We start from the raw sequence: 27,273 nt of genomic DNA, 5'->3' as shown, positions 1-27,273 counted from the left end.
GCAGGCCAGATTTGCAAGGTGGAATTGAACCAACAGTAATACTCTGAAGGCGGGTGTAGGGTGTCAGGTGTTGCTTCAGCTAGCACACCTTGTTTTTGACCCATGGGGCTTCTTTGCGGACCTAGGGCAGCAAGCAGTAGGACTCAAAGGAGGTAACACTGCACTGCCTGCTCCAGCTTCTCTGACTCCCGGGTCAGATACCAGACACAGGTGCAGCTCCACGGCAAAGCTTCTTTTGCAGGTCATACACATCGTCATTGATTGGCCATGCGAGACCACGTAGGCTCCAGTTTGCCTTCATGTCAGATTTTCTTCCTGACTGCTGACCCTGCGGGTCTAAGGGATCTCTGACGCATACCAGATGCAGAGGCAACAGGCATTTTCACCAGCTCCCACAACTGTGTGAAGTCTAATCCGTAAAATAAATCCCTCATTGTATATCACTCAGTGCTTCTGCTTTTCTTATTGAACACTGCTGTTACAATTACATATAGAAGTCATTTGGAGTCGAGCCTGAAAAATAAGGTAGGTGAGCAAGCTAAGTAAATATTGTTTGGGGCCACAACTTCAAGGTCACAATGAAGAACAAATCTGTTTTTTATACAGATCATAAAATGGATCTGAAGCCCATTCCCAAAGAGGAGTTCCAAAATTATTCTGAATAAGGATTATTTGGAGGGATAGTATTCATTGGATACTCTTTGCAATGTTTGTTTACAAAATTTCCACTTTCATTTGCTTATAGTCACACTCCCCCATATCCTGGTTTGTAGAAGGATGATGTGACCCACACAGTAAATGATGGCAGGCAGTGAAACACAGAATTCAATCAAGTAACATACTGTGTAGTGTTGGCTTGGAATGTTGTAGAATCTTAGGGAGAAAGGAAACATCTGGATGAATCAGGCAAAGCTTCAGAGAGCAGGTGAGATATGATTAAAACAGGAATGAAATTTTAGACAGGGGATCAGCATAAGCCAAAGGACAGAGGTGCCTTGGAGCACGAAGATAAAGCAACTATCTTCTATCTTGACTGAGTGTGAATTTCAAGAAGGAAAATTTGTCAGTCTCCCTCTCACTGACAGAACCAAAACCAAACTTTTCCTGAAATTTGATGTCCTCCATACCTGGGCCCTGCTTACTCTCCAGTCTCATTTCCCCTTCCACATCCCTAAACCTGGCTTCCATTTGTTTTGAAGAACTTGAAGTGCTCCAACATTCACTTGTTCAGTCAACAAACATGGATCCCTATCATGTGCCAGGCACTGTGCTAACAGGTAAGGGTATGGGCCGTGCCTTCATAAAGCTTATGATCTAATAGGAGAGGCAGAGCAGTAAACAGGCAATTATAACGAAGCATGATTGTGTGATAGGGGCAAATAGGAGGTGAGGGTCTAGAAAGACTTCCATATGAGAGACTTTAATACTGAGACTTGAATGATGAGTTAGTTAACCAGGTTAAGAAAAAGGTAGCAAGGTCAGAAGAGTGATGGGGCAGTGGGAGCAGCCTGTGCAAAGGCATGCAAGACTGAGAAAGCTTGTGCTCTAGAGGAACTGAAAGTCATTTCCTGTGATTGGAGGCTGAGAATGGAGAGAGCTGAGGCTGGAGAGCAAGCAAGGGCAGATCGTGCAGAGTCTTGTCAACCGTATTATAGAGTCTAGGCTTTAACCCCAGAAAAAAAATGGGAACATGGGAAGCAAGGGAATAGTGCATCCAATGTTAGTTCTGGCTGTAGAGAGTGGGTTGGGATTGGTGGGGAGAATGAAGGCAACACTGGAGGTACATGATTAAGGTGGAGAGAAAGAATATGAACTAAAGTAGCTTAGAGGCAATGGAAATGGAGCGAAGTCGATGATTTTAAGAGATATTTAGGAAATTGAACGGACAGGACTGGGAGCTTTGCTGACTGGGGGATGGCGGATGTAAGGGAGAAAGAGGGAGGAATTGGGGATAGTGGTCAGGTTCTTATAGAACAGTGGGGTGGCACCATTCCCAAAGATAGAGCACACAGGAGGAGGAGGAGGCTTTGGGAGGGGAGTGATAAGGACTCTGGGTTTGGATTTGTGAGTGAGATACCTGTGGGACATGCAAATAGCATAGCACGGACATAAGTGGATCTAGAACTCAGAAGACTGACGATGGCCGGGTACATCAACATAGAGACGATAAATGGAGTGCCAGATTGGCGGTGATGAAATGAGAAAGAGAAAGGAGCAGAGACAGAACCCATATTTAGGGGAGAAGCAGGAGAAGAGGATCCAGCATAGGAGACTATGAAGATGTGATTGGAACTGTAGGAAACCCAGGAGAGTGGTGTCATCCTAGTAAAAAAAGGAAAGTACTCAAGAAAGGAGGAGTACTGAGGGGAGCCAACTCTTCCAAGAAGCTGAGACAAACAAAGATTGTATTATTAGGATTCTTTGGCTGCAGGTAACAGAAACCAACTTGAGTTAGCATAAGAGAAAAGAGAGGATGGGGTGTCAGCAGGACCCAAGAGCAGGAAGGACTGCAGGCGAGAACTTAAAGCGCTCAGCAAGCTTGCAGCATTTCTCCGCCTATCGGCTACGTTCTCGTCTTTATGCAGATATCTTTCCTTGGCTCATGAGGCTGCATAGGAACTGGAAGATGTTCACCCTATGGTTTTGACGGTACAGCTTTTCTGGTTAAAAGATTTGCCCAGGCTAAACTAGAATCCCAATTCCTGTGAGAAAGTAGAAAAGAGGGGGACAGAGTAGAAGGGAAGGAAAGAGGGAGGGAAGAAGAGAAAGGTAGAGGCAGAGGGAGAAAAAAGGGAAGACAAAGAGAGAAAGGTAAAGAAACTGATTGCTCTAGAATAGATTTAGGTGATCACCTCTGATCCAATCATCTATGGCCAGAGGGAAGTATCTTAAAGTATAAATTGGGCTCCTAGGGGTCCATCCTGATTGGCAAAGAGAACAATTAAAGGAGGTATTATGAGATAAGCAAACACCCTAAATTGAGGTTTCTGTTACAAAAACTGAAAACTATCCCTTGGACTTTGAGGCTAAAATGTACTTATTGACTTTGGCAAAAGCAGTTGCTATGGAATGGTATCAACCGAGGTTGGTTTGCAGGGGGCTGAGAGGTGGATGGAAGAGAAGTGAGGACACTGCATAGAGACAACTCTTTCGAGTCCATTGTGAAGAGCTTCAGAGAGATCTGGTATTGGGGGCTTTGTTTGTTGGTTTGCTTGTTTGCTGAGCTCTGCAAGAACTGGACATATTTGTATGCTGACTGGACAGAGTCTATAGAACATAGCAGTCACGTTGGCATCTTGAAGAACATGCAGAATCCCAGACCCTACCCTGAGGATTTGGATTCAGCAGGCCAAGGGTAGAATCCAGGCACATAATTTGTGAGGCCCAGTGCAAAATGAAAAATATGGGGTCCCTTGTTAAAAAAGCAAAAAAAGTGTTCTCTTCATCTGCATTCTGATTTTAGTTATTATTTAATGTTTCACTCCCTCGGATACTTGCTGGGCAAGCGCAGTTCTCGTAGTGGCCGAGTGCCCAGGGCCCTGCACTTGAAAAACTACTCAGTATCATTAGTTATCAGGAAAATGCAATTAAAGCCACAATGAGGTACTACTACTCATCCACTGGAATGGCTAAAATTAAAAAGATTAATTATACCAAGTGTTGCCAGGGAGTGTACTTATAAACTGGCTCAACCACTTGGGAACTGTGACATTAACTACTCACCTAAACCTATATTATCACTCAGTAATTCAAATCTATATAATGATACATGTTCATCAAAAGAGATACATAGGAGTATTCATAAACCTTTATTCACAATAGTCCCAAACTGGAAACCCTCAAACATTGATCAGTCAGGAGAATGGATAAATATGTCACATATTCATAGAGTACTACGTGCACAGCTAAAAATAAGTGAAACATTCATATAATATTATTCATAGTTGACATTCACAGACATTATGTTTGTTGAACAAAAGAAGCCAGATACAAAAAAGTTCATACTGCAGGATTTCATTTACATGAAGCTTAAGAACAAGCAAAACTAATTGATGATGATAGAAATGAGAACAGTGTGTACCTTTGTAGGGGTATAGACTGGAAAGGGGCATCAGGGAAGCTTCTGAAAGTGTTGGAAGTGTTCTGTATCTTAGTCTGGGAGGTGGTTATAGGTATACATGTAAGAAAAATTCTTTAGGCTGTACACTTAAGGTTTGTGCACTTTACTGTATGTAAATTATACCTAAAAAATAAACAAAAGAAGATAACTCCACTGCTCAATATAACTGGAAGTGCTGCAACCCTTGAAGGAAAATACCTCAAAGGATGATTCCAACGTGGGTTGAATTCGATGCTCCCTTTCTTGGTAAATCATGGTGGTTAATGATGATGGGGGCATCACAGGGTGATATCCAGGTCCTCTGGATCATGAGGCTGGGTGACATAAAATTGCTTGAACTCACTTGCTATATGACATACTATATCTTGTCCCCTCCCTCCAGCAGAAGACTGGGTGGGGAGATGGGCTTTCCCAGACACCAAAAGGTGTCCTGGAAGCAGTTATAACACTCTCCTCTCCCACAGTTTCATTCTTCCCAGGCCTGAGCCGTGGAGGAATGTCTGAAGAGGTGAGGGATTTGGGGATCCTGAAGGTGAGCGTGTCAGAATCTGAGGTCTGGGAGCCATTTTTATGAGAGGTGAGTGCTACTGGTCATTTTTGAGCTTCTTAAGCTCAAGTCCCCAACCATGTTCTAGAAGGCTGATGGTGACCATGAAGATCTGATCAGGAAGCTTTGCTAAACATCCGAAGTGATATGAAGAGTCAAATAAAATAGCCAAGTAAACAAACATTAATTCACATTTAATGCAGAGTGAAGACACAGAGTTAAATTTCCCCATTGTTTTATGTTTCCTGTCCTTACAGAGCATGGGGACGATTCTGATAGAAATTGGGAGTTGGAATGTGGAAAGAGGATGACGGAGGGGCTCTGTTACTGTTTCCCTTTCCACTCAACTGAAACCCTGATGTTGTCTGTGGCCTGGAGATGGCCAAGTCCATCTTTGACCTAAACACTCTAAATTCTACCATCTCAAGGGAAAGTGGAGAATGAGGAAAATTAGGGGGATCCTTCATGAAATGTGTCTATTCCATGCAGGGTACTTAAGGCAAGAGCGGAGCTGCTTACCCACGGCTAAGACGCCTCAGGCTTCCATGGTGCCCTTCACCAGCAGACAGACTCAGCCCTCGCTTCCTCCAGAGACTGAACTTTTCTTCTCAAGTTCTGACATTGAATAAAATAAAAAATTGTCACCCGGCTTAGTCTGCTCACTCCTTTTAGGAGTGGAGAGTTATTTCTAGCCAGTCGTGAAGTCTGGATAGAGAACATGAATGTTTTCTTTGAGAAGCAATATTAGCCTTAGGTTTGCTTCCAGTTTGTGTTTTGGGTCTTCTCCCAGAGGTTTCAGTGAGGAACCTCATGTCTCAGAGGTGAAAAAAAAAAAAAAAAAAAACACACACACACACACCAAAAAACTGAGTTCTGTATAATCTCAGCGGATTGGACACTATGTAGTTAGCTTTGTTGCTATAAACATAATTTAAAAAAATTTCAAGTGTTTCTGTTTTTCTCTCATGAAAAAAAATGTGGTTTTATATACACATACACACTGAGGGGCGGGAGATAGTGTTCAGAACAAGATGTTTCTCATGCCATTTGTTTCAAGCAATAACTTAGAGACTCTGGAGAAAATAAACCATACATAAATAGTAGAAAACAGACCGCATCTTGTTGCTATGGCAACGCCCTACTTATATCACATTAAGCTGATTCATGTCTTTTCTCACCTCACTGTTAATAAATTATAGTGGCTGATGACAATTAAGCTGGCAGAAAGAGTTGGCTTGGACAAGTTGCATATTAATTTGTCATCCAACCCTGGAGAGCTCATAATCTTTGGGGGTGGGGCAGGAGAAGCTACCTTTTATCTAATAATGTATTTCTTATTTTTTATTGTCTTTTTCTGTTTCACTAAAAAGTATATAAACAGGAGTTTCACGTTTAGATAATGATTGCTTCCTGAATGCTCTGTAAGACTTATGACTTTTGTGGAAGGAAAAAAATGCACATGACCAACAGAGCTTGGAAAGTTCCCTTCTGTCTTTTCCTGCTCCCTAATCCTTTCCACTCCTAAGTGCTTAGTGGCTTTAAACAATCCTCTCCTCTTTTCAGATGCTTTAATTCATATACATCCCCATATCCACACGCACAAAAAGTAACAAACTTAAAAGACAGACCAAAAAACTGGGTTAAAAGGTAGATAACAAACCAGGGAAAATATTGGCAACACACATTAACAGATAATGAACTAATCTCATTAATATACCAAAACCAAACAAAAATCCTCTTACAAATCAAACAAAACCCAAACTGAAAAAAAAACCCAATGAGCAACCCAGTAGAAAATGGCCAGAGGATATGAAAATCAGTTCATTGCAAAAGAGATGACTAGCCAACAAATATCTGAAAATATGCTCAATTTCAATCATCATTAGAGAAACTGAAATAGCAAAGAGATGCAAATTTTTCCCATGTTAGATAAGGGAACATTAGAAAGCTTTGAAAATTAAAACATCAAAAAGATTTGAAATTGGATATGATGTGGCGGAAAATAGGCCCTTTCAGACACTGTTTATAGTAGCATAATTTGGCATGTGGAAATAAATGTGGCTATACTTATCACAATTTTAAATGCATATGCCCTTTGATCCAGAAGTTCCACTTCCATGAATTTATTGATAAATATACTTGCATAAGTGATTAAACATGTTTTTACAAGGAACTCATTGTAACATTGATTGTAATAGCAAGACAAAAACAAACAACAAAAACTCCCAACCTAGACAGGACTTATGTGCCCATTAATAGATGATTGGTTAGTAAAATTGATTCATTCATAACACACAGCTGTTTAAAAAGGGAAAAAATTGTACCTACAGAAAGATGTTAAGATTATAACAAATGAAATTGCCAAGTTTCAGAACTGTATGTGAAACTTGGTTCCATTTATGATTAAAAAATATATATATATATAATATACATATTATTATATAATAGAAAATGCTATTATATGCATAGAAAATTTCTGGAAAAAGCCACATGAGTAACCGTAGTTATTTCTGTGGAGTGGAAATAGACAGTGAGAAGGCAGGAGATGAAAGGGGAGACACAAGAATTGAGATAGTTTAGCTTTTATTTTCTACTCTTCTGCACTGTATTAATTTTTTAACATGAAGATAGATTACCTTTATGAAAAAAAGCCTTTAAACAGCATGTGCACACACACACACACATATGTATACATCTTCATATTTCTATTTCTCTCTCTATACACACACATATATATGTGTCATTTCTTTGTCACCACGACAAGTTAGAAGACATATAAGGTAGTTCTGCCCACAGTCTGAGAAACGTAAATGTGGAAAGTTAATAAACAATACAAAGAATATCACACGACAGAGATCGACCATGTGCCTATAACCAGCATCTACAGTGGTATTGTAGGAGGTAAGAGGAGGAAAGTCACCATGACTGCGGTAGTTACAGAAGACAAGGGCATGAACACTGGGCAGCTTCTGGGTACAAGACACTCCAACACGTCACATAGAGGTGTGATTGCTACTGACCAGAGTGGTGCTGGTTCAGCCTTGCAGACAATGACTCACCCTCTGCAAACCTCCTCTTTGGCTGCAAATGGTATGAGACCGAGCTGAAAATTATACCTGTCCTGCCTTTGAAGTTCCCTGCCTGCTGGCTGTAAAAAGTGCTACTGACTGGTTTCTGTTAAGAAATGTCTAAGGCCCTGTAGTATAGAGAGCAACTGCTTCATAATTAGTGTTGATTTTGTGCATAGGTTAAGAATCCAAACTCCATGTGGTGTTAATCTGTATCACTTGGAAGTGGGAAGTCCCTTTACTTACTTCTGCCCTCTTGGAGAAGCTAAGAATCGTGGTTAAGAGCATGGATTGTAGAGTCGGATTGGATATAAATCCTGGGTTCACTGACTACTAGCTGTGTGTCCTTAGGAAGATAACCTAATCTCTCTGTGTCATGTTTTCTACTTCTGTAAAATGTGAATAATTATCAACAACCTCATGGGGTTGGTTGAGGACCAGATGGCTGAATAACATACAAAGTGGGAAGAACAGTCTCTGGACACAGTTATTTACAATATTACTTATTCTTACCAGAGACAACAAGAATATCCTGAAAGTTTCCAGAGAGAAAAAACAATCACACACAATGTATTGGGAATAGGAAAATAACAATAGTGATGTATCAGTAGTAACATTGGAAGCCAGAAGGAAAAGGAATAATGCCCACAAAATTAATTTAGAATGTTATGTGCTGGCAAATCGAGTATGAGTATGTAATACAGATATTTCCAGACATACAAAATCTCAGAATTATTCGCTCTCAAATGGCCTTTCTCATTAAGCTACTGGTATATGTATTTCATCAAAAAGAGGGACTAAATCAGGAAAAGAAGACATGGAAACACAAAGCTCAGCACCCAGGGCAGGAAAGTACTCATGGGATTCTGAGGCTGAAAGCTGTGCTGCCCACCAGGAGTACGTCAGAGCAGCTCTGCAGGAGAAATGTGGAAGGAAGGGTAGCTTATCCAACAGGACTGACTGTGGGAAACTGGAGTGAGAGGCACGCTGCAGAGCTACTGGGGAATATTGGAAGACTTAGCGACAGGTTCAGGGAAAACGAAGCAAATGAAAACATGAGGCAATGAATAAGGACAAGAAAATCAAAGTATCTTGTAAGAAAGGCAATGTAAGAAGCGTACATCACTCAGCAGTATGCAAGATTTATTTAACACAAAATGACTATGGATTAAAAAGATATAAATATTTTGAGAGAATGGGGAAGAGTAGAAACTACGTGAAAGTTAAAGTTTTCTGTTATCATAACAGGAAAACAATAGATTATATATAAATTGATGAATCAAGAGAGAGCTGTACACATTTATTATTTGGAAATACAGTGACAACAGAAGAAACACCAAGTGGATGCCTTTGGGGGTTGGGGAGGCAGGGGCAGTGAGGACAGCGATTGGTGGTTTTTTGTTTTTTTTTTTAATATCAATTTTAGTACTATTTGGCTTTATCAGCTACATAAAATTTCAAGTACTATGTAAAGCTAAGTTTTTGACACTTCTGAAATGACTATGCTTCATCCTTAGTTCTCTGTCTATGAGGCCCTGAGCAACTGATGTTTTAAAGTCAGCTGATATGTTTAAAGATTCTGTTCAACAAAGAGAAAAAAGTAGAGGAAATTTGTTTATTATCATTAATTTTTATTTAACTTTCTAGTTTTAGCCTTTAAGAGGTTGATTAAGCCCTTAAAACTTTATCATCACATATTCTTATTTTATTTAAAATGTGATTAAGGGCATAATAAAAGATGGGAAGTTTACATAACTGACAGTAAAACCAGGATACATATTGGGGGGAAATATCAGTATCACATAGGATATAGATATAAAAATCCTAATTAATTACAGGAAATTAAATGTAATAATATGTTAAAAAGATGAATATTCTGTGAGCAATTAGCATTATTCCCAGAAGAGAAGATGGCTAAAAATTAGGAAATTTATTAATGTAGTTCACTATAGTACTGGGTTACCTGAGAAAAACAATGTGCTCATTATGATAGGTACAGAAAAGAGATTTGATAAAATTTAACATCTATTATTAATCAAAACTCTTAAACTAGAATGACATGGAACTTTGTTACCTTGAGAAGGGGCATTTTTCAAAAACCAGTAGCGAATATCATGCTTTATGGTGAACTACAAGTGACATTACATTCCTCAATTTTTTGGGAAAGCCCATTGAGATCTGGAACAAGACCAGGAAGACCATGGGTGTTATTCAACATTATTCTGACTGCCCTTGTCAAAACAATAACATACAAAAACAAACTAGGAGATTCAATTATAGGAAAGAAAGATATAAAATTGTTGTTTGCAGTTGATATCATCACCTATTGAGGAAAAAAAGAATTAACTAAAAAACCTAGGAGTAATATGAAAGTTTAATAAAAAGTCAGATCACTAGATAACTATTCTCCCACCAACTTTCTTTCACACGTGACCAATTACAAAATGTAATCAAATAAATTTTCATTCATGATGGTACTATAAAGCACCTCTGATAAACAGAAGTTTAAAACATGATTCCTCACTTAAAAATTGCACAGAAAATGAAGCAAACTGTAAACAAGTGGTAAAGGAATATCTTTTATTATTCTTGCAACTTTTCTATACTTTAAATATTATATCAAAATCAAAAGTTACCAAAAAATTCAAGAGAGACAAAAAAGAAAACAGACACTGCAGAAAGGAATATGAACGATCTGAACACGTAAATAAAGACACTATCTCCTAAGCAAGATTACAAAAAACAAAAAGGGAAATTAGGAGTAAAAGGATGATCCATAGAAGGCATATCTGAAAGTTCTTAAATGGGAATCATAAAAGTTCCAGGGGAAAAAAAAAAAGAATGGAGAAGGTGCAATTATGAAAGAAACAGGAAAAAAAATCTTTACTGAACTAAAAAAGTTTTCAGATTGAAAAGGCTTGGAAAGTGGTGGACAGAATTCAAGAAAAAGAAACAAATCTGACCACATCATAGTGAAATTTCTATACTCCAGGGATAAAGATGGAATCTTATAAGCTTTCAGACAGTGATGTGCCTGCCTAAATGAAAAGATACTCAAGCCAGGTTTAGATTTCTCATCTGCATTACTTGATTCTAGGGATAGTGAAACATTTACAGACATTTGAAAAAAAAGGACCACAAACTAAGAGTCCTATTCTGAGCCAAGTTATCATTGTAATGAAAGCAAAAGATAGACTTTTTTCAGACATACAATGGCACAGAAAATTTATGAACATATGCTCTTATTGAAGAAATTGCTTGAGAAATATTTCAACTAAATAAAAATTAAATTCAGAACAAAGATTTCAAAACAGGGTTACACACACACACACACACACACACACACTAAGCAACAGTGATAAGCCATAAATTAAGCACAATTTATAGTTAAATTTAAATGGATGATATGAATGTGATTGCGAACTGCTATGTAAGGATTAAGAAAAGATTCTTGAAAATGGAAGACTCATTCTATAAGGAAAGATATAAAAATAATCTTAAACTAAGTTTTATTCTAGTTTAAGGAAAAAAGAAAAACAGAAATGGGGTGGGAGAGAGAATGAAAGAAGTGAAAAATTAAGTGTTCAAATAGTTTCATCTTAGTGGTAAGAACCAGTTACCAGTTGATCAACCCAGCAAAATTAAGGAAAGGGAAAAGAGAGGAACCATAGTAAACTATATTAATAGATGTAATGTAAGATGAAAGAATTGAATTCATATAAACGAGATGAACTCCCTATAAAAATAAAGACTGAAACATTTTCTTTCTAAAAGAAATGTACCAGTAACAAAATAATAAAACTTGAAAATAAAGAAAATAGATCATGCAAACACAAAGTGTCCCGGCTTGAATCCTGTCCCCTCAAAAAAAGAAGATAGGTTGAAGTCCTAATCCTCAGAGCATACCTTACTTGGTACCTCAGATTGTGACCTTATTTGGAAATAGAGTCTTTCTTTATAGAGGGAACCAACTTAAAGTCATTACAGTGGGCCCTAATCCAATGCGACTGGTGTCCTTATAGAAAGCTGAAATCTGGACACAGACGCACCATGCACAGAGGGAAGACAATGTAAAGACAGCCAGGGAAAGATGGCCATGTGGTTAGAGGGATGCAGCTACAAGCCAAGGAATGCCAAGGATTGCCAACAAACACTAGAAACCAGAACTGGCAAAGAAGGAGTCTCTCCTAGCGCCATCAGAGACAGTACGGCCCTGTGGACACCTCGTTTTCAAACTTCCGGCCTCCAGAACTGTGAGACAATACATTTCTGTGGTTTTAAGCCACCAAGTTTTTGTTATTTTGTATGGCAGCCCTAATACACAAAGTAAGCAGGAGTGCCTAAGTTATCTAATAATACAGACTGCAAAGCCAAAAAACATTAAATGTAACAGAAATGAACATTTTATAAGGATAAATAATAGAGCCCGTCAAAGAAAATACAATATTTCTTGTTATCAAACATCAGCACGGCAGAACATTTATTGCAAAATGCTCAGAAACAGAAGAACTTGATAAAAACTACTATCAAATGAAGGAGGGGGTAATATTCCTCTTTAAGAATTTAGCAGCTCAAACTGACAAAAAGTAAATACGAGATAAACAGAACTTGAATAAGCAACAAATTTGATGCGAGACAGACAACTTGGTAATGAAGTTACACATTTGCACCCACAACTACTTGGATATGTGAAAAACAAAATAAAATACCGGTAGCTTCTTTATTTCTTATAATGGTCCAATCTTCCTTACAAGCTCTTCCTGACTGGGCACTAAAAGGAGTACTACTCATGTTTGCTCATTATTGGTATCTCAGTCACTCTTCAATCTTTCGCCTCTTTTGGGTACATACTCAAGAGTTTCAGATTTTTCCTTCCAGTCCCCACCACTCACAAAAGGCTGTCCGTTTTGCAGCAGAGGGGTCTTGGATCTGTGTGGGCAGGACCTGGGGTTGTCTCCCGAGTCACTGGATTTCTGCAATGCTGTCCCTGCTCCACCTGGTTAGGAGGAATCCAGTGCCTACGTAGCCTTATCACCCTTGTCTGGGCGCAGGCAGGCCCCAGCGGCCCCTCCTTCGGATCTGGTACTCACTGCATGCACTCCTCCAAGTCAAACCAGCATCAGATCCCCACCTTGGTCCACCTGCAGCCTTTGTGGAGGGGTCAGCTTACCCCTCACTCTAGAAACCAGCCACCCACCCTGGGGGTATGTGGGAACTTCTGACTCCCTTTCACACTGCACCGTTGTTGAGGGAGGCAAGGGCCCACTTGTGCTCTCTCTGCCTAATTTCACCATGGTGCCATGCTGATATTGTCACAGTCTGGCGCTTGTCCACAGGATGGAGAGGAGGCCACTCTATGTGGCAGACAGTCCGAGGAGTTCCAAGTGCAGGGATAGGCACAAGCCCACTCTGAGCCTGACTTTCCTGACATCTAGTACTTGCCACCACAATGCTCTACCCCCAGAACCAGTACCATCACCCTTAGAACTACTCCATCCTAGATTTCAGCCTGGAGGAAGGTGGTCAGAACACGGAGCTTTTCCTTCTTCCAATACTTTCCTAGCAAAGGCTTCACAAACTGAATTTTATCTACTCATGGTTTACTTTAAATTCAGCAAGCAAATCTCCACGGCCTAGGCTTGGAAATGCTAATGAAATGTAGGGAATTTAGAAAATCCTTTTCTCTCTGGTGAAAGCGTGATTTCTAAGAATATTGTTTTACTTTAGATTGTAAAAACTCTATTTTGGTGATCAAAAGCTGAATACCACTTTCTCTTTTTATTCCTGCTGTAACTGTCCAAATTCCTACCTAAGGCAAGAGATTACTCTGGGGAGAGTAAGAACACACATATGGAAATGTAAAAGAGAAAAGCACATTCATTGAAAGCATTTAAAGCATAAACGTTATCCCTGTTTACACAAGGTTTCTATAAACAGAGAAAACACATTCTTTTCAACTGCTTATGGAAGATCCATAAAAATTGATCATGTACTTGGCTCAAAGAACATCTTAATAGATTCCAGAACATAAAGATTTTACAGGCCACATTCTCTGCCCACAATTCAATTAAGCTGGAAATCAACAGAAGAATATAGAAACATAACAAAACAGAAACACTTTACCACTTCAAAATTAAAGAATGCTTTTCAAAATATCCTCTGAAACAAAGAGGAAATAAAACCTGAGATCACAATTTATTTAGACATTAACAAAAGGATAGCAATTTATAATAAAATCTATGGAAAATGGCTAAAGTTGTACTTAAAAAAATTTATAACCTTAAATATCTTCATTATTTTATAAAAGAAAGAATGAGAACAAATGAACGTATCGCTCCTCATACCTCTAGTAATGGTGAGGCTTTTAATGTCACAGTTTCATTAGGTCTCGTCATAGATGTCCCCCAATCCCTGGGGTCCCTGGACTTTATCTCTTATGTCCAGTACCTACAAAGCCATAAAAACCAAAGTTCAAGTTTACCCTGTTCAGCAAATGTCCTCAGAAAAACTCAGTTTTATTGCTCAGCTTACATGTCTGGGTTCTTTTACTCTTTTTCACTTAGTTTTTGGCCAGTGTATTTTTGATTTTTTTGCTAGATCACTAATGTATTTAAAAAGATACATGTAAATTTGTTTTCACCTGAAGGGTTGACCAGGTTACCTAGTTTACCTTACTGCTCAAAATGGACATCTTTTCTTTTTTGACTTTTGGGCAGACCTTTTAGAGTTCCAGGTAGTTTCTGATTTTGAATTAGGAAACAGTCTGTGTTTTAAGTCAGCTTCTTCAGAAGTCCAATCTAATATTTGTTTTCTTTATAACATTAGCTCTCAAACAATGACTTCATTTTCAAGTCCCTTCTGTTCAGTTGGGCTTAGGGGCACACAGCAGCAGAGCTGGTTGACATATTCACTCTTTCTCTCATTGCATCTTTGTCAATCTTTTTGTTACTTGAAAATTACACATTATTTAAACTGAGAATGGTTTCTACATTATACAGAATGAAGCAAAGTAACTATGTGTAAATGGTTAATTGTATAAACAGAAAATATAGGCCCTTGATATTTGTCAGGACACCTAAAGTCATGAATTTGTTGTGAATAACCAAATTTCTAAAATACTGCCACAAGATATAATTTCTTACACAATGACAGAAAATTACTACTAAAGTTTTAAATTCCTTTGAACTTTTAAAGAGTTTTCTAAATATAGGATTAGAGTCTTAGAAAACTATTAAGATAAATAAATTAAAGTAAACCTATCCTACTTGCATAATGACTAAAGTAACATTAATCGTAAACATGGTCTGAAACTGCAAAATCCAGTCTATACTGATGAGACGATGTAATTGTGGCTGTTCAAAGTGTTGTGGACAGAGCAGAATGACAAGTCACAGGAGGTTAGCAGGGTCCTCCTGTCCTTCTGAGTGATTTTCTAGCACCGGCGTTGGACGAAGTGTGGAAAGGGGACTGTAGAAGAAGATACAGTATGAAAGCAGAAAGCCAAGGACCCACTCTGGAAGGCGTTCTAAATGTTAAGTACTTCTTTAAAGAGCAACATGATTGACAACTGCCTTTTGTGTCCTTTGCAACTCTTTCAAGTTCTTGGCATAAAGATGACACATGCGTTTCCAAACCAAAGTAATTGCCTTTGAATGTAAGCAGACGTCTTGTGAGTTAAACACCTCTATGCTAGGGCACGTTTCCTGTATGAATTTCTTCAGTTTGAGAGGAGGGTCAGCTGAAGCCACCTCCCCTATTAGGAGTGTCACATTTTGCAGATTGTCGAACCAACTTTTACTTTTGGTGTTTTGGTTGCAGCAGAAACTACATCACCGATTGCTTCATAGGCATGCCTCTACAGATCTTCTCCTGAGTCCTAAGTCCCATTTCTGAGAAAGGAAATTATTTCCAGGGCATTTCCTCAACTACTATTTAAAGGTTTTTCACATGTCACTGAAGTTTTGTTTTATTTCTCACTTGAAAAGTAGTTGTGCCCTGGCCTGGAAATTGCTAAAACAGTCTCACAAACCAATCTCTCTCTTTCTCTAAGATTGATGAATGCTACTCTCTAAGAGAGAGAGAGAGAGAGAGAGAGAGAGAGAATATGGGAGACTCATCACATCATCACCCTCAAATGGAAGAGATTTTGACAATGGGCTATAATTACCTCAAAATTATTTTCTGACTAAGAACACTTTCTTAGCTTTTTTAAACTTTTTTTTTTGAACAACATTAGGACTAGAAACTATCTTTGCAGGACTCTTTCAACACACACACACACACACACACACACACACACACACACACGAGGAATTTTTATACCTCTTGGATTTACTGCACGTGTAGTTGGTGGAGAAGAGCAGACAGCATGGAGGTGGGGCCTGCTGGGCAGCAGGCTAAGCACACCTCCCGGATTAGTGTAGCAGCTCAGATATCCCACACTGGGGGCAACTTATTCACATCTCTGCTCTCACAAAATGACAAGCTCCTACCTGTAATGAAACTTCAGGGTCACCCAAAAGATAGTCAAGCCAGAAAACAGTAAGTCTACAAATGCCAGTGACCAGGCATTTCCAGACATACGGAGTTTACTAGGAATTTTATGAGCCTTCAAATAACTGGATCTCGGAGTTAGCATTTTACAGACTTCAATATATTTCTTTCCCATGTGTTAAAGTCTGTAGAGAACAGATTTCATATTTGCTCTAAGAAAGAAATTGGAGACTTAATTCATTGAAATTTATCTGACATCAAATATCAAGACCAACCATGAGAATTGTTCATTTGCTGCTCAGACCTTTACATTCATTGGCTTTTCCTCTCCTTAGAGCATTCATTTTGAATTCAAAAGGATCCATTGAATATCTCTGGTGCCAGTTTTATAGTTGCTTTTAAAACAAGTTTTCCATGTTCTTTCCTTATAAATAGCTTTCCCCACTAGAGTTTTCTTTTCAGAGATCAGAGAAAGAATAGCAGTTTAATATGAATTGTAAAGTCACCATGTATGTGATATCTTTGGAAGAATTTCAAGTATATAGAGGTTGTTCAAGTCCTGGTGATTCAGGTCTTTTGTTTCTCTTTGTATTCTTTTGCGGGAAAACACGTTTCCTGATCACTTCATACTGGAGGTGTGGCCAGGGAGAAGATTCAGTAGAGTTATCACCCTCTCTACTCATCAAAGTTTGCTGAAAGGAAAAGGCTTTGCCCAGTGGCATGAATTACGGACTCTAGGGTATTACAGTGACTCTGGAATATCAGTGGAGATCCCTGGATACAAATGAAAATTAGGTTCAACCTTTAGAACTTTACCCTTGTGTTTTGCCCTTCAAACAACACACACATAAAAAGTAATGATGATTAAATTCTCAACTAATACCCACAAAATTTACCAAAGGTCATTTCTTCTATTTCAGTAAAAAAAAATTGAGTCACCTTTAAAAAAAAGCAATAGATTTTCATTTTAAAATATACATTTTGTGGTTATTCCAAAGATAATATTAAGCTGTGGTATACTGATGAATGCTACATTCCAGAGGATGGGGTGGCGGGGGGGACACAGTACTACCACGGTATTAATTTGGGCAGTAGCCAACAACTCCAAAATCTTTATGGCAAAGGTTTATTTCTTGCTCTTGCTATATATCTCCTCTGAGTCAGAGGGAAGGATAGTGGGAGGGTGGGGACTGTAATTTACCTTATTCTCACTCTGGGACTCAGGCTGGTAGAAACTCCATCTTCTGGATATTGTTGGTCACTGTGGTGGGAAAAGAGAGATAACGATCACACACCAGCTCTTAAACGCTTCTGCCCAGAAGACACATGTAATTTTATGCACATTTTATTAACCAAAGTCACATGGACATTGTTTAAGATGCGTTGAGCCTAGCAGGAGAAGAGAACTGGATATCGGTGAACAGTAGTAATGCCTACTGTAACCGTTTCCATTTCTCATAAGTCTGTCTACTTCCTGAAACATTGACACATCCAAAGAAGAAAGAACTTGCCTATCAAAATGTTCGTGCTGCATCCCCACCCACAGGACCGGACTCAGGGAGTGCAACCTCCGCAGTCACACAGGACCCTTGCTCAGAAGGGCTCCACATATGGGCTCCAATGCTTTCTTCGCTCTTGGTTTTGAATTTCTTAATAAGTTTATCTTTGAACTTGTATTCGTAAATGAAGTCTAATGGGACAATGGAGCATGTATGTGAACAGAGGAAATATGCAATGCCCAGCATGGAACAGCATGCCCACTGCTGTTCCTTACTACCTCCTCTGCATATAGCGTTCACAATGTCTCCTGAGCACAGAATTCCAGGGGACCCACAATGAGTGGGAGCTCAGTGAAACTCAAAGCAAATACAAGGTAAGTGTGTTATGTCTACAACTAAGTAAACGGGTGCTGACAACTCCAAGAGGCTATCAGAACTTGCTCTGAATGCGAAAAGAAGGTAGTAGCCAAAGAAACACCAATCACTGGGCAAGCCAATTATGTCTTTTCTTACTCCTGCTATTTCCCTGTATTAGCTAACCACTATTGCTAAAACAATGAGACAGAAGAAAAGGGAAAGATAGGGCAACCCACAGCTCCTCTTCTTTTCAGTCCTTTCTTATTAATCAGCAGAAGGTAGAGAGTGTTGGTAGAGTATATGCATATGTAGATGTGAAATAAAAACAGCTGAGTTAGTTATTCATATGTGCTGTGTTTCCACTGTGCTTATAAGAAAATACATACACATGCATGAGCTATGAAATACAGATTATATAATATTAGTGATTTTTTTCATAAGAGTTAAATGCTCTTATATTTGTATTTGAAATACTATTACCCAATATAAAGACGAATGGTAATTTTTTGCTAATAATTTAAAAATTTACTTTTTCTTAGAATGACATAAAACAGCAAATAAAAACACATGACAAATTGAGAGAAAGATAACAGAAGTAAGGAAGAAGTTTTATGTTTTAGTGCCTTTAATGACACTTTTTCTTTTATTGCTTTATGAGCAAGGGGCCCTGCATTTTCAATTTGCTCTGGGCCCTGCAAATTATGTAGCTGAAACTATAAGTCCCAGAGATGCAAGGTACAGGAAGACTCATTTGAGGTATAAAGTGTGAGTTCAGAGGCATCTTAGAAATAATCTAATCCAGTGATTTCCAAATTTCTTTTTAGCAGCAGAACCCATTGTTCAGGTGAAAATCCAAAATGAAAAACATAAAAATGTGAACTGCTTTGGTTCAGAGGGGAGGAAAGGCAGGCTTTGAGCCCTGTCCACCTGACCTCTCTGTTCCCAAAAAGGTGACTTTTTGGGTGGGAGGGGGGTTCCTCAAATCTCTGATCCAGAGGAACCCCTAGAAGTTCCTCGAGTTCCTCAAATCTCTGATCCAGAGGGGCTCACTGAAATTAAGCAACATGCCTAAACTACTAATTGCTAATCTGGCTCTCTTTCTTCTGCTCCCTATTGCCACCTAAATCAGCTAGCAATCTGGAAGTATGGGGGGCCATTTGATGGCCCTGGCACATTTGTGATTCCTCTTATCTTAAAATGGGGATGATAATCTCTACCTCAGGGAATTGTGTTAAGGACTTCATGAGCTACTGCAACTACTGTGTTTTCCCGAAAATAAGACCTAGCCAGACTATCGGCTTTAATGCATCTTTTGGAGCAAAAATTAATAGAAGACTCTGTCTTATTTTACTATAATATAAGACCGGGTCTTCTATAATATGATATAAGACTGGGTCTTCTATTAATTTTTGCTCCAAAAGATGCATTAGAGACGATGGTCTGGCTAGGTCTTATTTTCGGGGAAACAGGGTAAGTAAATGCTCAATAATTAATAGCTGCAATTTTATCATAATTATAATTATTATCCATATCTAGAGTTCTAACTTCCACAGAAATTAATGGAGGCTAGTAAAACTTCTGGTTTTGTTTTGTTTTGTTTCACCATTTTTAGAACTTTATTTTTAATTGTGGTAAATTATGTTGAGGAAGAAAATATTTTTCTCTAACCTTATAGGTTCTTTTGGCTAGTTTAATAATTAAACTGACATCCAGCAGATTAACAGGAGGAAAACAAATGTAATTATGTATGCATGGGGTTCCCTAAGAATATGAGATTCCAGAACAAGTCAGACAGTTGGGGTTTATATGCCATCCTGAGCGAATGTATGGGATAAGAATCCATTCAGATAAAATAGTCACCTCTGGTAATAGCTCCCTTTCTAGGCCAGGCCCCCTATCAAAATGCTTTAAGTAGTTCAGAGAGAGGTAAACATTTTTCTTGAATCTGCTGGTTCTTGATTGCCTTTAGCTTAAAACAGTCCACATGCCAAAGTGGCACATTTTGGAAAGGTTCCTTCTAAACCCCTTCAATTATACATAACATAAAATTTACCATCTTAAGCATTTCTAAGTGTGCAGTTCAGTAGTGTTAAGTATATGAATATACTATCTATTCAAAAACATTGTTGTGCAACCAATCACCAGATTTTTTAATCTTGCAAACCTGAAACTCTACATCCATTAAACAATAACTCTCCTTTACCCCTCACCCCCCCATTCCCACCCCCAGCCCCTGGGAAATACCATTCTACTCTCTATTTCTATGAATGTGACTACTTTACACACCTCATATAAGTGGAATTATTCTAAGCAATAGATAAAAGGAATAAGAAACTACAAACTGTCTGATATATAGTGAAAAATGCATGTGCTTTTCTTGCCACAAAAAGGAATGCAATTCAGAAACTCCAGAAAAAAAGCAGAAACTAAAATTTAAAACAGTACCAAAAAAAAAAAAAAAGGCGAGGTCTAAACATGAAGCAAATGGGATAGGTGTAAGCGAAAGACTTTTCACCATATAACTCATATATCATTTTTGGTTTGGAATCATATGAATATACTATCTATTCAAAAACAGTGTGAAACAAACTAAAAGGTAGTATGGGTTTGACAAAGAATCCATGTGGACTTCTTACTAGGAACCTTCTCCCTTGAGTAACCCAAAGGACCATGACATTGAAACCATAGTGTAGTATTATAAAAAAAAAACCTATTAGGTCTTTGTCCCCAGTTTCTGGCACAGAGCTTCTAAAACTCTTGGATTTCCTGAGTAATAAGAGTGTCTCTTGCTATTCATAATGAGCCCCTTTCAGCATATCTGAGTTTATGTTAACAATTAATGAAAGGGGAAGGGGGTCCTCTAGATAGTTTCAGGATGGGGGCTGGCCAACAGAAAGACCCAGTCATGATTAGAGAGTTGTAACTTTCAAACACACGCCCTCACCCTGCCACCTTACTCCACCCCACCTCCACTGTACAACTTCTGGGGAGAGGTAAGAAGCTGGAGATTGAGTTTCATCACTATGGTCAATGACTTATCAATAATGTCTATGTAATGGAACTTTCATAAGAACCACTAAATGATGGATTTTGGGGAACTTCTGGGTTAGTGAAAATGTCAAGTTGCTGGAAGAGTGCCATTCCTAGGGTATGCATGAAAGCTCTGTGCCTTTTTTAACTTCATACTTGGTTCTATGCATCTCTTCCATTTGGCTGTTCCTGAGTTGTTATCTTTTATAGTAAACTGGTAATAGTAGTAAAGAGCTTTCCTAAGTTCTGTGAGTTGTTCTAGGCAATTATTGAACCTAAGCTGGGGAGGTTATGGTAAACTGGGTACTCTATTGGTGACTGCCGTCTGGAGTGGGGGCAGTCTTGTGGGACTGCACCCTTAACCTGTGGTGCCTGTGCTAACTCCAGCTACTTAGTGCCCAAGTTAAATGAATTGCTGGACACTCTGTTGGTGTCAGAGAATTAGGAGAATTGGTTAGGAGAATCTCATTGGTCTCCCTGCTTCCATCCGTGGTCTTCTACAGTCTCTCCTCAGCACGGCAGCCTGAGTGACCATGATAAAACGCACTTACATCATGTCACTCAGAATGGCTATGCAGATCTACTCAAGCTGCACAAGTATGGATCTCTCTCTCTCTGTCTCTCTCTCTTTCTCTCATCTCTTTCTTCCTTCCCTGATCACTCCTCTGACTTCATCTCCTGTTACTTTCCCTCCACCTCATTAAGCTTCCTTTCAGTTTCTTCAACGAAGTAGGCATATTCCCACCTCAGGACCATTGCACGTCCTACTCCTTCTGCCTCCAGACATCTTCACTGCATTCAGGCCACTGTGACTGCGGGTATATACATGGGTGTGCTCAGGTACTGCCTCTCCCCTTCCCTGCTTTGTGGTCCTCCTTAGAACATGTCATCATCTAACATAACATATATATTTTCCTATTTTCCCTCCCTTACTGGAAGAAAGACTCCATGAAGGGTGTCGCTTATTGTATTCGCTTCTATATTTCTAGTGCCTAGAACAGTGCCTGGCACATAGCGAGAATTCAATAAATGTTTATTGACTGAATGAATGAACCAACTGGCAAACCACTGAAGACAATCTGGTTGCAGAACAGAATGTAAACGTTACCCAAACTTGATGATGTTAATCTGATCAATCTTGGCAGAGATAGAAGAATAGAAAGGGGTGGGGAGTAAAGAGGAGGAGGGAAAGGCTGGCCATAATTAACCTCCTATCAAAACAAGGAAGTCAAGAGATACTGTCTAACTGAACAATAAATGGAGGTCCAAGTCCATTGCCTGAAGTCAAAAAGGCAGCCAGTGGGGAAATGAACATTGGGAGGAGGGGTGCAGGGGTAGTCAGAAGGGGCAGGGTATATAAATGAGCTGAGTCTCCATCTGACACAGCAGCAAGTCAACAGACAACACATGAGGTTCACGAATCAGAACAATAGTATAAGCATAATTGAAGATACAGAGACCACGACCAAAAGAAATAAAACTTCTGGAGAGTGGGACTATTTTTCAGCCAGATCCAAATATTACTTTTACGAAATCAAATTTCTGGAGTGTTTCCCTTGAGCACCTTACTGCAGGGCGGTGCTAGACTGAGTGTGAGAGGAGACACGGGCCCTGCCTTCAGGGACTTGAAGTCCAGAGGTACCGGCTGAACAATGACCTCAGAGAAAGAACAGTATGAGACAGTACATGAGAGGCAGCACGCAGAATGGGCTGAGTGAAGGCTTCAGGCATTTGGGAAGACGTGTAAGTTAATCCAGGCCTTACAGGGTGACTGCAAAGCTGTCGAGCTGGACTTCCTGCTCTCCAGGCCTGCCTCTCGGGAAAGCCAGTGGCTGCCCTGTACCGCTTCTGTATCCCCATCCCATCCCCTGTGAGGATACCAAAGTTGACCTGTACCCAGTACCTTGATAAAATGTATTTGAATCATGGCAGGGAAACTCAGAGAAAACCCATACCTAGCAGTGACAGGTGGTGCTTCCAGGGAGAGAGAAAGCTGGAAGGCAAGCTGCTTCTAAGGATAACAGACAATTAATTTCTTTAAATTTTAGATGTCAAAAGGCCAAAAACTTCTCTGCCATGGGTTTATAATGCGGATACTCAAAATTACTGTTATTCAAGGTACAACTACAACTCCTCCTACTGCTCTTAAAGTAGAGGTTGTGGCTCTTTAAAAAAAGGCTCGTGTGTTAAAGAAATGTCTCTTTATTTTCTTCCAGTAAAATTAAATCAGATTCTGAACATGCCGCACAGCGGCAGTGGGTTTGCACCGCAATTGCAGTCAGCATTGGGGACCTCCGTTCTGGCTGGAAAATGTGGTCCTATGAGCTTCAGTGGCTTTCTGCTTCTGTTCCAGGAGTACAAAGTCCTTTGCCCAGTATGGGGACCTGGTGTTCAAGCCCATTCGACCTAGGGGCACAGCACAGTACCCCTCTCTGCCTTTCTGATCTTGCTCCCTCTTCAAGGTCAGAGGGATTCTTTGTTCTCTCATCCCTGCATCTCATTCTGGAAGAAATCACTCCCCACCCACCTTGTCTTTTTGCCATTAAAGGCACTTTGCAAAGTCTCTTCAATTCATTTAGGATTTTACAAAAGATGGGAACAGCTCTTGTCTTAGAGCAGCTCCTGCTTTCCACTCTCCTTTCTCTACAAATTTCCTTTGTCAGTTCTCTTCTCCTCTTTCAGAAATCTCTTGGAAACTCTCATCAGTAAGCAACCTGCCCCTCCCATTCTCTTTGCTTTTATGTTGTTTGTTTTGTTTTGTTTTTTGTAATAGCACATTTTACTTTAATGGGTGTCCGGGGGGACAAGAAGCAGACTTGGTACTTATTCCACCAATAAGAATTTTCACTGTTAAAATGATTCCTTTGCTCTATAAAAGACTTATAGGCAGAATTCTTTGTGGGCAGTCTTCTGCATGTATGTATAGCATGTCTAATTTTACACACACACACACACACACACACACACACACACATACACACACAGACGTCGAATATTAGAAAGTTGAATCATCTTGTATGTTATGAGGGAAGGTCTGTTTGTAGAAAGCCAAGAAAATATTTAATTTAATGTATCTTTTTTTTCAGATAAAATCTTCAAATTATTTCCAGCTTTCATGCCTCTTGTTTAATTTTGTTCTTTCCTTTCAAACACACAAAATATTGGCTTAAGTTCAGTGAACATTAGATTATAGCTAAAAATGCTTTGCTTTTAGCATTCCTAATAATTTCCATCTTTTTCCATTATGTTGATTTTGAGATCTATGTTTCTTGTCACTTATTTTTTTTCACTTAGCATTTAATTTATAAAATAAGAGCAAAATGCAAAAGAAGTATTCAAATAATTGGAAAACAGTGCTGAACAAGCAAAGACAGAGATTCTGCCAGAACTAAGGCACTGATAGATCCGCAGTGCATACAGAAATGTAAATGCTCATTCATCAGCTAATGAAAAAAGGTTTGAATTCATAATGAAGAAAGGAGGGTTAGGGATATCAATAAAATCAAAGGGCAAGATGTATAAAAGTTGAATATCCCCAAATCAAGGAGAGCCTAAATAGACTGAGTCACAGAAGTATTTAAGAATAACCACTTGACAAATATGACAGAGTTTTGAGGAGGTACAAAGAGGATTAATTTAAAGTGTTAAGATATGGAGGAGGAAAAATAATTTTCCTTCTGCCCTTCTAAATTCTTCTGGCTGGTCTAATAATTAAGTTAATATGAGGCGATTAACATGAGAAAATGTTTAGGCATGTATATATGGGGGTTCCATAAGAATATGGAACCTGAGGACAAATTGGGCAGTTGAAGCTTTTATGCCATCTTGAGCTAGGAAGGAAGGATGAGTAGTGGATTTGGGACTTGAAAGGCAATTCACGTGGAGATGGAAAAGCAAATGTTTGGTAAACAAATGTTTGCTGGGCCATCTTTAACAGTGGGGTACATAGAGGACTTTGATCAAACTGGCCTTGCTTGGTTCCTCCCTGTCTATCATACACTAGTCTATATAAAACTATAGTTATCTATGATAATATAGCTCCCTTCCTGGATAAGGTCCTCTATCTAAAATCTTTCGGCAGTTAGGGGGAAGGTCAAAGGTTTTTCCAGAGTCTTTTGTTTCTTGAAAATAACCAGATTAAAATAATCAATAACCCAAAAGGCATGCTTTAGGGTATGTCTCCTCAAAGACATACCTTCCATTAAATGTTTATTGAGAATGAGAAAAATACATCTCTGAAATTACAATAGAATTTGCTAAGCACAGGACTTTGCACCTATTAGGTGCTCAATAAATGTTTGCTTTAACTAATTTGCACCAAAGAAAGATTATTTAGTCTACCCAGAACTTCTGAGGAACTTATCATAAAGTCAGGTCCACTGACAAATTGCCTCTGTGCTCTAGTGGCTCTGATAAGACATAGAGGCTTCTCCTTCATCCAGGCTTTTGCTCCTTCCTAATCCAGGAGAAAACAGAAGTCAAGCCCTCCTTGTTGATTGTTATTGTTATATGTCGGTTTTTTCAAAACACTAATTAACTTGAAAGATTTTTGTCTTAGTAAAGGAATGCTCCTCCAGTACCAGCAGGCTCTGCAGGATTAATCCCTTTGCAGATAAGTTTTATATTGGCAAGAATTTACAATGTCAGCTCCAGGCCATGGGTCTGCAGGAACCCTGCATTGTAAGCACCAGTATTTTTGGTGTGGCAGTTCCTGCTCTTATAGCATATAAGCACTCCTCCCACCCCGCTTTATTCAGAGTGGCCCTGGACTGCTTCTTCTCAAATAATCTAACATACTAATATAATGGAAACTTGGTTCCCGAGAAAGGGAAGCGTGATAGAGGCATTTAAAGTATTTCAGGCTACACTATCTGTTATTGTTTTGGATGTCTTTGGTGGGATGAGTTTTTGGAAGGGAATTGTCTTTTAACAAAAAAAAAAAAAAAGAAAGAAAGAAAGAAAGAAAAAAGGACCCCCCTTTACCTACCAGCACAGTCAAAGATTTAACCTATGGTTCTAGAAAAAATGTGGAAAAGGCAAACTCTGGCAACTGAATTAATCTCCCTTTCCTAAGGAATATGGATAAAGAGCACACATTTCATTTGGCGTTAACTGCTTATTGGACAGGAAAGCCTTACTCCGCTCTTTAGGAAAATATGATAATGAAGACCAAGGATGGAACTGTTCACTTTCCAGGATTCACTGTTAGATTTTTATGTCGTGGGGGAGGTTTCTGTACAAGGTTTCTGTACTAGTGATCTCAGAAGTCGAAGCAGCTATTATTATCAGGCATTCAGTACTGAGTTGAATTTTGAAAAGTTCTTTAACTTTTCAGGAACTCATCCATTATATAAAGTAAGATGCCTTTTGACCTTCCCTTTGTGAGTTTGTTGAGAAAACTGGAGAGACAATACAAAGTACACATCCGACACTGTCCTTAGTTTCCCTGGAATCACGATGAGGGCACAGCTCTTAAAATTCCACCGGGCAGTATTTGCGGCTAGTCTTGTGGCTACACTGTAGTGGGATGATTTGATGTCAACAGGTGTCTTGAATTTTCCAGGTGAAGTTTTAACGTGATATCATAGTCTCTCCCGGCCCACTCGGCTGGCATAGAGCTAATACTCAAGATGCCGATGATGATAATAATGACAGTTACGGCTCATTGAAGACTTACGCCGTGTTGGGCACTACGCTAAGTGCTTTACAACAAGCCTTTTCTCCTTAGTCCTTGTAGCAATCGTATGAGGCAAGTATGTTTTCTTTTTAATCCCATTTTACTTATGAGGAGATTGAGGCTTGGACATATAGATAACTTATTTGTGGATACACAGCTAATAAGTGGTGAAGCAGAGTTCATATCCAGAGTTTGTACTTTGGATCCAATCTTGCAGTTTGGGGCAAACATTGTCTTCTTGTCCATCTTACTTGAGTGCATATACCCTTTCCCTCTTTAAAAGGATAAGATAAGATGAAATAAAATAAACTATCTCCACTTTAGCAGGATGCTATCTATATACATTTCTGAGTATTCTCCTCTTTGCTTTTGTTCCCTTACTGCTACGCAAGGGGAAGTTTTCTTTCCTCAAGTCACACAGAAACAGAAACAAAGATTCAAAGAAGTTGTTGGTCAAAGTGGAGAAATAAAGATTTGGTTGC

General features: G+C 39.1%; 1 long non-coding RNA gene across 1 annotated transcript in view; it reads right to left on the bottom strand.

Moving 5' to 3' along the window:
• Positions 1-289: 289 nt before the first annotated feature.
• Positions 290-27,273, bottom strand: part of LOC117033192 (uncharacterized) — a 46,642-nt gene continuing 19,658 nt past the window's right edge. The window contains exons 2-5 of the long non-coding RNA XR_004424849.1: positions 17,430-17,489; positions 14,080-14,182; positions 5,187-5,282; positions 290-513 (exon numbers count right to left, since the gene is read on the bottom strand). This is a non-coding gene — a long non-coding RNA (uncharacterized LOC117033192). The remainder of the gene's footprint in view (positions 514-5,186; positions 5,283-14,079; positions 14,183-17,429; positions 17,490-27,273) is intronic.

The sequence above is a fragment of the Rhinolophus ferrumequinum genome, chromosome 13 (assembly GCF_004115265.2).
Source record: "Rhinolophus ferrumequinum isolate MPI-CBG mRhiFer1 chromosome 13, mRhiFer1_v1.p, whole genome shotgun sequence".
NCBI lineage: Eukaryota > Metazoa > Chordata > Mammalia > Chiroptera > Rhinolophidae > Rhinolophus > Rhinolophus ferrumequinum.
The sequence above is the reverse complement of the archived record's forward strand: the minus strand, read 5'-3'. Positions and strand labels throughout refer to the sequence as shown.